The sequence below is a fragment of the Eschrichtius robustus genome, chromosome 6 (genome assembly GCF_028021215.1).
Source record: "Eschrichtius robustus isolate mEscRob2 chromosome 6, mEscRob2.pri, whole genome shotgun sequence".
NCBI classification, from domain to species: Eukaryota; Metazoa; Chordata; class Mammalia; order Artiodactyla; family Eschrichtiidae; genus Eschrichtius; species Eschrichtius robustus.
Window position 1 is genome coordinate 75,721,012 of NC_090829.1, and position 12,054 is coordinate 75,733,065.

At 32.9% G+C, this 12,054-nt stretch overlaps 1 protein-coding gene across 3 annotated transcripts in view; it reads left to right on the top strand.

Annotated features, from left to right (window-relative positions):
• Window positions 1-12,054, top strand: part of ZNF148 (zinc finger protein 148) — a 122,148-nt gene that overhangs the window by 32,127 nt on the left and 77,967 nt on the right. For all 3 annotated transcript variants that reach the window (XM_068546577.1, XM_068546579.1, XM_068546578.1), the window contains one exon: window positions 7,216-7,350. The gene's annotated coding sequence lies outside the window, so the exon portion shown is untranslated. The remainder of the gene's footprint in view (window positions 1-7,215; window positions 7,351-12,054) is intronic.

Here is a 12,054-nt window from a genome sequence, read left to right on the forward strand (position 1 = left end):
ATTAGCAGTTTTAGTGGCCATATTTTAAGATTTTGTTAAACACTTCTCACTTCTTACCCAGGTTTATTATAAGAGGAATATACACTTATGCAGTAGAGAATCTTATAATGTAAAAAATTTTTAAAAGTCTTTTCTTATTCCCATTTACTGTTAACATTTGTGCGTGTGTGTGTGTGTGTCATTACAGACATTTTCCATTATATATGCAGAAATTTATATGTATACCTATATTTACATAATTTTTATAAAAATGAGATCACACCATACATGTTGTTTATTAGCAGCATGTCTTTTTTGTTGTTAGCTTCTGTATCTTTGCATATCATTCCTTCTTATTTCATTCTGTGTAGTATTCCTATATTTGGATGTACCGTAATTATTTTAACTAGACTCCTATTTATGGATATTTAGGTTAAGTTTTTTTGCAGTAATAAATGGGAATATAGTGAATATTCTTGGATACATCTTTGCACATATTATTTAAAAATATATTTGTAGTATAAATTCCTAAAGGAAAAATTGTTGGGTCAAGAAGTGTGTACATTTAATAATTTGGTGGCTGAATTGCCCAACTAAAAAGATTACCCCAACATCAGTAGTCTGGGAAAATGGGAATCTGTTTATCTCTTTGATAATACTAGCTACTGTCAAACTTTTAGTATTTGTCAGTTTTTTGTTGTTTAGTATTGCTTTTCAAAATTTCATTGTGAGTTTCAGCATTTTTTTCCCCATTATTATTGGCTATATATATATTTTCAGTTATCTGTTTGGTCATGCATTAGGCAGATGGTTTTTACTCAGGTTTTGCTTATCTTTTGATTTTGTTTTCGCCTTGTTGAAGTTTTAATTTTGTATGATTGAATTTAGTGATCTTTTTCTTCAGGGCTGGGGTGGGGGTGGGGTTTCCTGTGTAAGGTTTAAAAGGTCTCCCCCACTGATTGTAGGACTCGTTTTTCCCTCCACATTATAACATCTCTGAATGACGTGAATTGTTGGCTTGTCATGGTTTGGCATTGTTTTTTTCTAAGTGACAAAATTAGTTGTGTTTCTTATGATTGGTAGTTTTAGCTTGGTAGTTTTAGATTCAGTGAACTTGAAAAGTTATATGGGTTTTCTGTTACTTTTTATGGTTTAAATTGTTTAAAATCTTGATTTATATTGAATATATTTGGTATAAGCAATAAATGTAGAAATCAGCTTTACTTTTTTCCAGATGGCTTACCATTTGTCCTCATTCCCATTATTGAATGATGCATTTCTTTTCTACATATTTGAAATGCCACATTTATCATATACTGAATTTCCATGTTTTTTTTTTTTGGATGGGGGGGGGTCTGTTCCTGAAATCAGTTCAGTTCATCTGCCTGCTTGTTTTTTGTACTGAGAATTCAGTAAAGGAACTGCTTATGAAATCAATTATACATAAATGATTTTTTAATACAAACAGTAAAATTAGGGCTAATAAAGGAAGAAGAGGTATACATTCACAGTAACAACTAAAAAGATAAAATACCTGGGAGAAATCTACTTGAAAAAAATTTTAAAACTCTACTGAGGGATAAGACAGAAAATTTGAATCAATTCAGATTTTTTTTTTAAACATTTTTTATTTCTTTAATGTTGTATCTATTTTATTTATTTATTTTTGGCTGCATTGGCTCTTTGTTGCTGCGCACAGGCATTCTCTAGTTGCGGCGAGTGGGGGCTACTCTTCTTTGTGGTGCGCGGGCTTCTCATCGTGGTGGCTTCTCTTGTTGTGGAACACGGGCTCTAGGTGCACGGGCTTCAGTAGTTGTGGCTCGCGGGCCCTAGAGTGCAAGCTCAGTAGTTGTGGCACACAGGCTTAGTTGCTCCGTGGCACATGGGATCTTCCGGACCAGGGCTCGAACCCGTGTCCCTTGCATTGGCAGGTGGATTCTTAACCACTGTGCCACTAGGGAAGCCCTCAGCTCAAATTTTTAATAGGAAGATGTGATATAAAGCTGTCATTTCACTATAGAAATATAATTGATTTTTCTTTATTGATCTAATATCTTGTGCCCTTGCTGAACTTGTTTATCAGTTCTCAGTGGCGGTGGCCTTGCTGAACTTGTTTATTCGTTCTTATAGCTCTTTTGTGGATTCATTGGGAAATTTCTATATACAAGATCGCATCGCTAGAGAATAAAGACAGTTTTATTTCGTCTTTTCTAATCTAGATGCCATTACTTGATTGATTGATTGCTTGGTTGGTTGGTTGGTTGATTGATTGATTTTGCCTGCTCTGTGTTACTAGCTAGAACCTTTAGTACAATGTTGAATAGAAGTGGTGAAAATGGACATCCTGATTTTCAGGAGGAAAGCATTCAGTGTTTAACCAGTAAGCATGATGTTAGTTTTTTGTTTTTGTTTTTTTTTGTAGATACCTTTTATCAGTTTGAGGAAGTTCTCTTCTAGTCTTAGTTTGTTGAGATTTTTTTTATCATGAGTAAGTGTTGAATTTTGTCAAATTCTTCTTTGTTTATTGAGATAACCATGTGGTTTTTGTCCTTTAGTCTCTTAACATGGTGTATTACATTAATTGATTTTCAGATGTTAAACCACCATTGCCTTCATGGGGTAAATATTACTTGGTCTTGGTGTATATATAGGCCTTTTTTTATCTGTTGCTAGATTCAGTTTACTAATATTTTGTAAGGATATTGTATCTATGTTTATGAGAGACATTGGAGTGTAGTTTTCATGTGATGTCTTTATATCAAAGAAACTCTGGCTTTATAGATTGAGTTGCAAAATGTACACTCTTCCTCTGTTTTGTGAAGGAGTTTGTGAAGGATTGGTGTTTCCCCCTTAAAATATTTGATGGAATTCATCAGTGAGGCCATTTCTTTGTGGGCAGATTTTAAATACTAACTCAGTTTGTTATATTCAGATTTTTCTGTTTCCTCTTTCATTAGTTCATGTGTCAGTAATATATGTCTTTTTAGGAATTTCATAAAAGTTGTTTAATTTGTTGGCATATATCTGTTTATAATATTCCTTCCCGTATAATTCTTTTAATTTTTGTGAGGTCAGGGGTAATATCCCTTCTTTCATTCCTAATTTTGGTAATTTGTGTTTTTTCTCTTTGTTGTTGGTCAGTCTTCCTAAAAGTTTGTAAATTTTTTGGATCTTTTTTTAAAAAACAAGTTATTCTCTATCTTCCTGTTTTGTATTTTATTTACTTCTGCTCTAAATTTTCAATATATTTTTCAGCTTGCTTTAGGGTTTAGTTGGCTCTTTTTCTTTTAAAAAAATATTTTAATTAATTAATTGATTAATTAATTATTTATGGCTGCATCGGGTCTTAGTTGCAGCATGTGGGATCTTCGTTGAGGCGTGCGGGATCTTTCCTTGTGGTCTGTGGACTTCTTTCTAGTTGTGGCGTGCAGGTTTTTTCTCTTCTCTAGTTGTGGCGCGCAGGCTCCAGGACACGTGAGCTCTGTAGTTGTGGCGTGTGGGCTCCAGAGTGCGTGGGCTCTGTAGTTTGCTGCACGCGGGCTTTCCAGTTGAGGTGCACGAGCTCAGTAGTTGTTGCACACGGGCTTAGCTGCCCTGCAGCATGTTCTACCCTGCAACCTAGTTCCCCTGACGAGGGATCAAACCCACGTCCCCTACATTGGAAGGTGGATTATTTACCACTGGACCACCAGGGAAGTCCCCTAGTTTACTCCTTTTCTGATTTATTAAAGTGGAGGCTCATGTCATTGATTTGAGGCTCCTCTTTTTTTCAGTATACTTAAAGTTATATAATTCCTTCTAAGTACTGCTTGAGCTGCATCCCATTGATTTTGATGTGTTTGTTTTTGTTTTCATTCAGTTAAAAATATTCTCTAACATCTCTTTTAATTTCTTTTTTGACCCATATGTTATTCAGAATTGTGAAGTTTAATTTTCAAACACTTGAGAATTTTCCGGTTTCTAACTTAGTTGATATCTACTTTAATTCTGTTATGGTTGGAGAACATACTTTGTGTGACTTCATTCCTTTTACATTTATGAGGCTTGTTTAGTGGCCTAGCATTTGGTCTGTCCTGGAGAGTGTGTACCTGACAACAATATGTATTCTGTTGTTTGCTGGAGTTTTCTATATGCCAACTCTAGGTATAGTTGGTTGAGAGTGTGGTTCAGGTTTTCTATATGTTTGTTAATTTGCTGTATAGTTATTCTGTCAATTGCTTAGAGTGGGGTATTGAAATCTCCAATGCTAATTGTTGAATTTTCTATTTTTCTTTTCAATAATGTTAGTTATTATTTTATTTTTTTAGGGCTCTTCATTATTTTAGGGTTTATAATTATTATAATATTTTCCTAATTTATTGACTGTCATTTTGAAATATCTTTCTTCATTTCCAGTAATATTTGTCTTAAAATCTATTTTGTCTAATACTAATATAACCATGCCATCTCTCTTATGGTTACTCTTTCCATAGTATATATATCCTTGTTCCGAATCTTTTTACTTTCAGTCTTGAATTTAAAGTGTGTCTCTTGTTGACAGCACATAGTTGAATCTTGTTTTTGTCCAATCTGACAGTCTCTGCCTTTCCATTGGGCTGTCTAGACATTCATATTTAATTATGGTCATGGTTGGATTTACATTTGCCATTTGTTTTATAATATGTCTCTTATGGTTTTTGTTTCTCTGTGCTTCCTTTGCTGCCTTCTTTTGTGTTAAATGTTTTTTAGTGTGCCATATTAATTACTCTATTGATGTCTTTTCTAAATATAATTTAAGATACTTTCTTTGTGATTGCTATGGTGTTTACATTATACATTTTAACAGTTTGCTTAATATTAACACTAAGTCAGTATCAGTAAAATATAGGAACTTTGCTCCAGTATAGCTCCATTTTCTCCTTCCTCTATTGTGCCACAACTGTTATATATGTATATTACATCCATATATATGCTATAAACCCAGCAATACAGTGTTATAACCATTGCTTTATAGATTCTTATGTTTTTTAAAGATGTTAAGAGAAGAAATGGGAAAAATGTATTTTATAGAGTTTTTTAGTTTAACCCACCTATTTACCATTTCTGGTGCTCTTTTCTTCCTGTGTATTTAAGTCTGGTGTCATTTCCTTTCAACTTGACGGACTTCCTTTAGTATTTCTTGTATGGCAGGTCTGCAAAAAATTCTCTCAGTCTTTGTTCATCTGAGACTTTGTTTATTATGCCTTCATTTTTGAACGGTAGTTTTGCTGCCTTCTTGATTGACAGGTGTTTTCTTTCAGCACTTTGAGAATGTGATCCCACTGTCTTCTGGCCTCTGTTGTTTCTGATTGAAAGTCAGTTGTTAATCGTATTGTGGTTCCCTGCACATGCTGATTAATTTTTCTCTTTATGCTTGCATGATTTTTCTCCTTGTGTTTGTTTTTAACAGTTTGGCTATGATGTGTCTAGGTGTGTCTCTTTGTAATTATTCTCCATGAGATTCATTGAACTTCTAAGACCCATAGATTTGCTTTCTTCTAAAAAATCAAATTTCGAAAATTTTCTGGTGGTGGTTTATTAAAAAAAATTTTTTTTCCCTGCCCTTTCTCTCCTCTGGAACTCCAGAAATGTTGATAAGTTGTTCTCTGAGGCTCTGTTTAGTTTTCTTCAATTTTTTTTCCTCACTGTTCTTCAGATTGGATAGTTTCTACTGATATATCTTCAAGGTCATCTATTTTCTTCTACCATCTTGAATCCTGTAGTAAATTTTTTGTTTTAGTTATTATACTTTTCAACTTCAGAATTTCCATGTGGTTCTTTTACATAAATTCTGTACCCTTATTGAGAATTTCTCATCTGTTGATTGTTTTCATAATCAAAAAAAAGTTAAAGGTGGGTTCTTTTTTAACATGTCTATAATAAATGTTTTGAAATCTTTGCTTAAACCAACATCTGGGGATGCTCAGAAACTGTTTGTCGTGATTGCTATTTTTCATTAACGTGGGTCACATTTTTCTTTTCTTTCTTTCTTTTTTTTGGTACACCTTATAATTTGTTGTTGAAAACTGGGCATTTTAGATAACATATTGGAGTAATTTCAGATTGTGGCTCCCCCCTCCCTGCCTGCCCAGGTTATTGTTACTGTTGACATTTTGCTATTTATTTATATATGACACAGTCCTAGTGAAAAAAAAATGTTTTTTTTGAGCAAGAGTTCATCTGCAAAAGTAGACATGTGTGAATATGCAGGAAAATTCTGAAATGAAAGGATACTGAGGGGTAAATAGTTCCATCAGAATTTAAACTTTTAAAAAATATGGATACAGTGTTGAAATGTTTTAAAAAGTGAATGTATTATACTTTCTGAAGTACAAAGATAGACTTATTACTGGTATTTTTTAGGTGAGAAAGACTATTCTTATTACCTTTGCACTACTGTAAAAACTGATATAAAATCATAAGATGTGTCATATCATCTGGTCTCCAAGCTTTCTGTGGAGGAGTAAATACAAATTATTCTTAATAGGTAGGAATGTAATATTCTTAAAAACCTCTATGGTCGGAAACTCCATAAACTCTTTAGTCTGTTACTATGTTCAGAAATATTCACTGACAGGAAATTTTCTTCTTTTGTATAGCTTATGTTTTTCATTTTAATTTTTTTGGGTATGGAACACAGTCTCCCTATGATTATTCCCATTTTTGTCAGCTTTTCTAGTCAAAGATGACCTTGGTGATCATATTTCTGTAGGTATTTAGTATGATTTTACAACTGTAATCCTTTCTATTGTGAATACATGTATATTCTGTACAGAACTAGTTCTGTTTGTTATTTTTAAGGCCTAGAGTTGTGTTTGCTTCTCTCTTCACTTCATAGCCTTTGCAAAGCAGATAAAAATAATGTTATTAAGTGAGTTTTTAATCACTGATTTCTCTTTTGTAAACGTGTAGGTCTGTAACCTTCTGAATTTCCTTCAATATCCCATGTCTCTGAAGTTGTACACTCCAGATCTAGGCAAATTATTCTTTACAAGGCCAGGGTTATTTCACAGTTACTACTTATCACTATTGTATTTTCCCAGTTTCAGATTTAAAAAGAAGTCATTGCACTGGTTATTCAGGCATAGCTTACTATTTACAAAGAGTGATCACTTCATTATGCATTCCAGTTTGTCCATGTTATATTTGTACAGTATTTTTGTCTCCGTAAGTAATGTGTTTTGTTTGTTGTGTTTTATTTTTATTTTTTTTTTGTAGGAATTGGATGGCATAAGTGTTTGAATGGTATTGAGGGTCTCTGAAGCCTATGAAAGGTAGAAACTCAACCATGATTTCTTTTTCAACTCTACAGCATTCCCTTCCTTGAAGTCTTCATTTTTACGTTAGTCTCAGGTAACTTAAATACTTATTTTTCATAATCACGAATAAGTAAAATTTTCAAATATGAAACCTTTTTTTGGCTGCTAGAATTTCATGTTAAGTTTGTATAATAGTTTCTTTATGTTGTAGTATTTATTTATATCTGGAAGAAACTTGGGATTTAATATTTTTCTTGAGAAAACAGTGTTAAGAGAAAATTGATGAGTAATGATATAGCTTTGGGTTTTAAGTTTAGCCCAGGAAAATATGTGTAGCTTATTATGTAATCTTAGGTGAAATTTAAGTGGGAAGGTGTTTCCTTCTTTAACCCTTTTCCTCAGCAGGGTTTATTGCATTTTTCACTCACCTGTCATAAACACATAACATACCCAAATTAAATTTTCCAGGATTTCCAGGGGAACTATTTTCATATGTGGGGAAATTAGACCTATTAATCAAATTTAATGGTGTTTGGCATATAATTTTTTAAATGTGAAAAAGCATATGTTACTGTACCTTTGTACATATTGTATGTTTGCCTATGCTAATATAAGGAAGCAGTCATGTAGGTAATTTTAATAATCATTTATATTAAGTATATTAGTTAAAATTTAGACTTGTCTATTGTGACAGGTGCTTAAAAAGGTAGAAATACATTTATATTTATTTGAAAAGTCCATATAAACAATATCAGGATTGTTTGGATGCTCCAGAGTCATCATAACCTAGGCTTCTTTGTCTTGCTTTGCTATTCTTAACATGTGGCTTCTATCTTGTGGTCCAGGAGGGTTACCATCATGTCTGCCAATAGAAAGAGGGAAAAGGGAAGAACATTTTCTTTTCCTTTTAGGAGAGTTGTGTATATCATTTCTACTCATGTCCCATCGGCTTTAACTGTTGCATGACCACAACCAACTGCATGGGAGGCTGGAAAATGAGTCTTACCTAGGTCATTGTGTGTCTCACTTAATATTTTATTATTGGGCAAGAAGGAGAGAACAGAATCTGGGGGGACAGCTAGTTGTCTGTCACATTAGGGTTTGTCAGATTTACTTTCCATTTATCTGGTTGGACTAACATTAAAATATAAGTTTTATTGTCTTAAGACATATTAACTCTTGGCCTGTGACAATGCTTTGGAAATTGTTCTTATTTGAGTTCTGAGACAATTTTAGTTTTGTGAATAGTCATCATGGTTCTTTGATTAAATACTGCTGTCTTGATGTCATAAGGTAGAATAAGGTCTTAAAAGTGACTTTTGAGATAATTCCTCATTTTGTTTCACTGTCATTAGGTTGAAATGGTTTGTTTAACGTTTTAGAGTCTTAAGGCAAGGATGAGGGGCTTGGGTGAGAGGATCTTTTTAGCTACACATAAAGCTAAATGATTGTAACTGGTTCCTTCTAACTCTAAAAAATCTATTATTCTAAATGTTTAGATCTCATCAGAACAACTTATTCCCAAAGATTATATACTTTATATTTTTGTAGATGAAAAATATTTCATTGTAATTACATTATATGGTTCTTGGCCTGTTGTAAATACTGTATTTTGAAACAAGTATCAAATATTGTATGTTTCTATTAGAGAATTTATTAAAGGGTTGGAAATTAGTTGTCAGTTTTCCATCATATTTTATGTCAATATCAACATATATTAACCTAGGTACCTTGTTTTTTGAGACTTGAGATAACAGTTTCGGTAAATTTTGTATACTTGTATCGAGTATTTATATTAGGCCTATTGATTTAACTTTATTAATAAATGGTTATAAGACATTTTCGGTGTTTTTGGCATTGAAGGCAACAAACGCATTTTTAGTTTTATTGTACTTCACAAATAGGGTTTGTACTGTTAAGTGAGAGTATTTATCCAATGTTTAAAAATTAAAATTTTGATTTAAATAGTTAACACTTTTCTGTTTTGGAATGAGTCTTGGTTATTATATAGTACATATTAAAAATAGCTTAGTGCATAGGGAAGTTTAAGAAGTATTTTTAATGTTTCTTTTATTATACAAAACTGTAGAAATTTTATAGCTTCCTAATAGAGTATTTTTAATATGAATATTTGAATTATTGGTATTGGCATAAAATGAGATGGATGAAACAACTAGATCTAGCAGACTGTAGGGTTCTGTTTTGCTTGGACCTTTTCCCTTTCCCTCTCCTTTTTAAGATAAAATATAGCTGTTTCTCAACAAACAGTTGCCATAAATTTGATGTCTTACCATTTCTAAATACCACTAATTTCTTGTTACATTGTTTTAGAAGACTGGTGATGAGTATTTGGAATGGAGAATATGCTTAGATTCTGCTTTATTTGAGCAGGGCATTGGGCATATAGAGATGCCTGTTAACTTTGGCTTAAATATTTATAAATTATTTTTCTGTGGTTAAAAGACGATCACAGGTTTTTATTTAGTTGTCATATTGTATAAAGTGATTTATCTTAGTCTGTAAATTCTCTTATTAAACATCTTTTATTGTTGCTAGCACTAATAAAAAAGGCCATTTTGTCTAGTTGCCATTATTGTAAATGATGCTCCTATTAGGATGTTTTGAATAGTAACAATTTAAAAGTCAAAGGGCATAGTTTACAAAATATGCTTTATAGATGCAAAATGGTAGTTATACAAAGGTGTATCTGAAGGGGTTTCTTAATGAAGAATATCCCTAGGTAAGAGCTAGATTTTGTTTCTAAATTAGAGATGAAGCAGTTTTTGCTTAGATCAAAACTATACTTTTGAAGGATGAGAGGGAATAGAAAACTTCTGAGGAATGACAAATGGCAAATTGTTAAATCCGTTTTGATCATGGGTTTCTTTGTAGTACCAATTTGATCTTGAGGCTGATTGATATTTGTATTTCTAATGCTGATATTTGTAAGGTGTAATTTCTCACTGACTACATAGGTTAGAAATATTAATATCCAAATTAATGTAACTGGCATCCTCCAGACAGCAAGGAGTTTGTTGAAAATACTTTGAATCAGAAGTAATTTGTGAAATCTAGCTTTTTTTTTTTTTTTTTTTAATCTGTTTCAGGTTCCTTTGAGTACTTCTCTTTTGCCTATGAGTGAAGTTTCTTTATAGGTTGAATGGGTTCTGGTACAAGGCAGGGTATTATTGATTTGGGAGAAGATTTTGAGTTGGAAATTACTATTTTTATAGAAAAGAATGATGTTTAGGTTCCTAAGCTTGCCAACTATAATCTGTTTTGACTCATTTAGTTGAAGTTTTACATTATTCAATAAATGTTGATGGAAAATAATATTACAGCCAAACTCAATAAATAAAACAGAAAAGCAGTCTCTTTAAGTGAGATATTTTCTTTCACACCTGAATGCAGATTTAATTAAAGGTGATAAAGTGGCAGATCAATAGTCACGTACATTCTGAAGGGGAACGTAGGTGCTTTCAAGAATATTAGAGGATTATGGCACAAGCCTTCAAATCTGTTTTCACTTTAAAACTTACAGTCCTCTTTTCTTTGATACAGGTATATCTTTAGCATAGCTCCTACATTTATCAGCCATATTTAGGATTATTTTTTTGATTTCCAAGTGAAAATGGGAAAGTAAAGGAAAAAGAAAGAGAGATTTTCCTAAAGTAACTTGGTAAAGGTTTGAAGAAAGAATGGAAGGATTAAGGGGGTATATGTGAACCCATGAAAAAAGAACGAGGAGAAATTTACTGAGCTGTGAATAATAGGTAGAAGTGGAAAATAGGAATTGTGGAAGGTGTCTATGCATGCTGAAGGAGAAAAGGGATTCTGTGTCACACAGGATTCTCCCATGGTAGCCATGAGATGGGAGTAGCCAACTAAGGATTGCTTTACCAAGCCAAGCAGTGGTGACAGGGTGGCTTCAGAGTGGGTGGGTGAGAAGAGAATGAGTTCAACGAGTTCTTAGTGTCCAGGGCCTTTTCAAGACGGAGGTGGTACGGTATGGTAAAAAGTGCATTAAACCAGGTAAGTCTGTTTTCAAATCCCAGTTTACATGCTAGCTTTGTGACTTTGGGTAAACTCCAGTTTCTTCGTCTGTTAAATGGGGATCTACTATTACTGTCTTGAGTGTTACTGTAAATATTAAGTGAAGTAACATATCAGTGTGCCCAGCATAGTGTCTTACATCTGGTAGATCCTCAACACATGTTAGTTGTCTTTCTTCTCCAGGTTATGATAATCTCTGAATCTTATAATATAGACTCAACACTATTCATAAATTTGGAAAGACATTTTCCTCATTAATTGCATAGAATTCCCATAAAAAACTCAGTAAGCATTTTTAAGTTGAATTCCCATAATTTATAGAATTTTTAAGTTGAATTCCCATTTTAATTTATAGAATTCCCATAAAAAACGCAGTAAGCATTGTATAGTTGATCAAAAATGAGTAGTAATGCCCAATTTGTTCATATATTATGCTTCTGTTAACTTTGTCCTCTGAAAACAAGCCCAGACAGTCCCCTCAGCTGAGAAAATACTTGTCTCAAATGCCCATGTATTTAACTCCTTATTAAAAGCCCTGACTCAAAGCTTATTTACTCTATTTCAGCTTATACAAATCTATAAAGCATAGTTTCTAATTGCTTGCACGCAGTTGATTAGAAGCATTAAATTAGAAGGTCCAACAAGAAGAGTCAACCGTCTTTTCTGGAAGGCAGGAGAAAGTGATGGCTGATAATTTATATTCTCTTTAAGTACTGCATTGCCATTAGGCTTAAATGACTAGGGA